This window comes from Crocuta crocuta, unplaced genomic scaffold, assembly GCF_008692635.1.
Source record: "Crocuta crocuta isolate KB4526 unplaced genomic scaffold, BGI_CrCroc_1.0 scaffold305, whole genome shotgun sequence".
In the NCBI taxonomy this organism is placed as follows: Eukaryota; Metazoa; Chordata; class Mammalia; order Carnivora; family Hyaenidae; genus Crocuta; species Crocuta crocuta.
In genome coordinates this window covers 1,422,426-1,426,749 of record NW_027529463.1, presented here as the reverse complement: position 1 = coordinate 1,426,749, position 4,324 = coordinate 1,422,426, and the positions used below count along the sequence as shown (strand labels likewise).

General features: G+C 35.7%; 1 protein-coding gene across 1 annotated transcript in view; it reads right to left on the bottom strand.

The window, feature by feature from the left end:
• Positions 1-1,313, bottom strand: part of GJA1 (gap junction protein alpha 1) — a 12,628-nt gene extending 11,315 nt beyond the window's left edge. The window contains exon 1 of the mRNA XM_077760781.1: positions 1,151-1,313. The gene's annotated coding sequence lies outside the window, so the exon portion shown is untranslated. The remainder of the gene's footprint in view (positions 1-1,150) is intronic.
• Positions 1,314-4,324: the final 3,011 nt, after the last annotated feature.

Sequence of the window (4,324 nt, the reverse complement as noted above, 5' to 3'; positions counted from 1 at the left end):
CCCCGCCCCCGGCCTCCGCAGAAGCTTTCATTTTTATTTGCTTTTCAGCATTTGCCGGTGCAGATACTTCAAACTGTAGGGTCGCACCAAGAATTTAAACTAATTACTTTGGCCTGTGAAGTGTGAACAGACTTAGAAGGCACGAAAATGCATGGTTGCATTTCTGGCTAACAAAATGTGTGTTACCAATAAAGCATTTAAGGAACGGAACCCTTTGAAATAACAAATCAACGCAATCACTGCCTACTGGCAGCACCCTAGCAGCTCCNGATGGCTAGCTCCCTTTAAGGCGCTGTTTAAGAAATTTTGTTTCATATTCTTTCTAGGAGTTTCAGTCTTAGGAGACAGTTTTGGAAATGCACCCTAGCACTCCGTGTTTTCTAAAAGTCTCTTCCCTTTTAATGCTTTGTGAGTAACCACCACCCATTCAAGGGATTTCATCTGCTGAATTGCCAACGTGGTCGAGTAAAAAAGGTGGCTTCTCGTAGGGTCTCGGTTTTTCCATAGCGGTTGCTAACATAAAGTAACTATTTACTGTTGTTTTAAAAACCTCAATTACAACTCTGATTTTTATATCTTTTTGTTTACTGAGGAAAATTCTAGGAAGGGACCACGTGGAAGTCAAGTAACCGCAAGGTCTTAACAAAGCACTTTGTTAAGAAGTTTGCATTGCAAGGCTAAAGAACATCAATCAAGATTTACATATGAAAAAGTACAGAGTGTAGAATTCTATAGCAAGCACGCTAAGCAAATTTGCACTTTGATTTTTGTGCTGTTGTCAGTCAAATCCCCAACCCAGGCCAACACCCCCCCCCCACCAAGTTACAAAGCACCTAGACTATTATCGACTTCAGAAAAAAGAAAAATTATTCTCTAAAATGAAGAACCAAATATCCAGTAAACTAGTGCTTCATATTAATTGGAAAAGTTTGAATCTTATTTTACCTGTTGCATTGTTAGAAACTTTTCAACAGTCAAGAAAATATATACTGAACGTTCAATTTTATATTTAAAACTACAGACATTTATTTTCAAGTTCACCATTCCATTTATAGTATCATATCAAAGCTCCATTTAATACAGTTTCAAACTTTAGAAAACTTTTACTTGTAGAAAAAGAAACGAACAGGTAAAGTATTTTTAAACTTACTCTTTCTCTTAAAAGAAGTGAAGTAGGCACGCCAAGTGATTGAACTCCTTGGAGGATGAAATGAAAAAGCAAGTTCAGGCACTCAGACCTGTCTATTTAAAGTTTAAAAGTCTGCTGCTGTTTGGTACTTTCTTCACTCCTTCCCCCTAATGAAAGAAAAGTGCTGATACCTCGTAAAAGCTTTTTTCTAATTGGAGCACAGAGCTTTTAAAAGTTTCAAGCCACTGACTCAAGAGGAGGAGGGGCTGAAGAAGGGGAGGGGCAGAGGAAAGGCGGGGAGGAGAGCGGAGGGAAGGCCGGTGAATGTGGAAGGGTTGGGGAGAAAAGGCACTGAGGAATAGCCAGGTTGAGATCAAGTTGTAGTTTAAATTTGCTGACCAGAAAAATGGAAGAGCATTAGAGGCGTGAATGCCACTACTTGTAGTTACTCTTTATAGATAGCAATTACTGGTTTTAGTTAGTGCTTGTTTCACCAAAAGTCCAGGGATAATAAAAAAGTTCTCTATTTTATAATATTACAATCTTTTCTAAAATTATATATATTGCATGTTTTATGTTGCAGTAAATAAGAATGGTGGAACAGAGTATAGCCAGTGCAGACTTGTTTCATAATGGCCAAGGTGTGTGAAGTTAAAGGTGGGTGTGAGCTATTTGATGATCTAATGCCTTTCCTCTTAAGTGGGGACAATTAACAAAGGAAATGGTGGGATGGGAGAGAGACATTGAAAAAATGAATATACATAGTGGTATGCCCATCCCAAATCTCGAATCTACTTTCCAACCCCCCCAACTGCTTTGAATTTTTACTCTTTCCTTCAGTTTAGCAAAAACTATATTTATAACTGTATTATCTATAAAATATTTTGACTTCGAAATTGTGGTATCAGACCTTTATCAGATCTTTGAGGAACTGAACATTTATATTATCTCAGTCCCATTCATGGCAACACATTGAAAATAAGTATCTTTTGTAGTGAAATGTCAAGATTTTTTTTTAAATGAAGTACTCATATGATAAATTGGGATTAAGTGAGTCCCATAATTATCGACCCTCCAGGTGACCACCTCCCTCTCCAAAACCACTGTAGAGTTTTCTTCCCAATGACAGTAAAGCTGTGGGTATAATTTTTGTGTATGTGCATACAGTTTTTATGTGATTTTCCTCCACTTCCATGGCCTTCCCTCTTTGGTGCTCTGCATTAGTGTTTATAATAACCTGAGTCATGTTGCCTCATACTTAGAGTGGGTAGCTCCTTTGAGGACTCCCCAGATGCCATACCACAGGACTGTGGTAGGACAATTCCCCATAAACAGGCTTCTGTGATGCTTCTGAAGTTGGGCAGGGAAATCTCTTGGCCATTATTTTCTGGAAACAAAGCAAACTCATCCAGCCTTGATATTCCTTACTGTTTTCTCAGTAGTGCAAATACCAGGAAAACAGAGATGGGAAATATTTCTTGACAGGTACCTTTCCCTAAATTTAGTTTTATTAAAATGATTATAATTCACCTTTTGAAATGTTGTATTTTAAGACACTATTTTGCTCTCATTTGCTGGGCGATACTATTTCCAAGGGTACATTTTCTTTAAGTTAAAGAAGGGAAATAAAGAAATTGAAATCTCACTTTCTTGTCTCCAAGTTCCGCAACCCATGAATATTGCTTCGGTCTTCTTTTTATATTGTCCTTTCCTTCAAATGAGGCTACTGTGTTGTCCTTACTAAAAATTATTCAGTTCAAAACACATTAATGAAAATGTGACTTATTCTCTGTATTATAAGAAAATCTGCTTTTTTTCTTTAAAAAGAGAAGTCTATGCCTTATTTAGTTTATATAACTATGTGTTTTACTTTAGTGAAATTATTTATCTAGTAAATTATTACTGAATTTGTCCATCTTATTTAAAAACTTTATTAAAATGCTAATTCAGAATTAGTTGCCTGATTTAAAAATTATGATTATTTTATAAAATGGTTTTTTAAAATGAAAAATTGTGTTTTTTAAAATTATGTTTTGTTAGGTGTATAAAAGAATATTGATGTCCAAGTATTCTGCTACCTTTTCTTTTTAGTCTATGCCTTTATGACCAACTTGAAATAAGACTAAAAAACTTCTTTATACCAAATTAAGTTATTCACGGATATCACTTGAACCATTTTCTAAGCCAAAGGGATTAGTTAAAGCATGAACCAGTAATCAAATATTCCTTTAACATATGGAATATACTATATCTCTTATCTCTAAAATTATTTTCACGTGATCCTTCATAAAAGACACAAAATGTGATCTTCTTTTCTTTTGGAATAATTATACCAAAATGTGATCCAATAAGTAAAAATGCTCAAGGGGCATTGCATTACTATGGATGGCTTCCTGGTGACAACACCAACAACATAGTTTTCTCTCATGAACACCTACCAGCTTCTCCAAATGCCTAGTAGTAATTTCTATTATACCTCATACTCTAGCAGTGCTGATGAGTTACATTTGGCCAGTAATGTACTTTTATAAAGAATCTCACTTATCTGACCTTAGAATCTCATCTAATAGAAATGTTTTGTAAAAATTGTGGGACAGATTTTTAAAAATATGTTTTTCTCAAACTCTCAGAAATACTAATGCTATTTCATTAATATAAACACTGACTTCCCATTACCAGAACTTCTGAGATTGCGAGGTCTTATCTTTGCAGAATGGATGCACTTTGATTTGCTAGTCAGACAATACTGCTCCTGAGGGATGAGGGGCAGTCATTTACAGTTCCTATCATCTGCATGGCTTCTTTAGGCCCCACCATGGCCAGGCCTTTGAGTCTGCTTTATCCATGTCACCCTGTGTGTTGAAAAATACACATGATTGGCACAGTGGAGAGTAGACTCTTTTTCAGAAATGTGAGAAAGATTTCTTAATATGGGAGCCAACTGCATTTTTGGATTTTTACCTTGTTTCCAAACATCAATTTCTGAAATTTTAAGAGATAAATGGATTAGTTTTTAAGCTCCTTAAATGCCTATCTCACGTAAACTGTGGTGGATTACTCTCACTTCAATGAGTAGCATAAACATTCAAAAATAATTTGTGGCTATAGGTTGGAGACCAGTAAGGAGAATACTGTAATGGTAGATGAGTGAGTCATAAGAAATTGAACTAGGGTACTAGGAGTAAAAAAGATAAA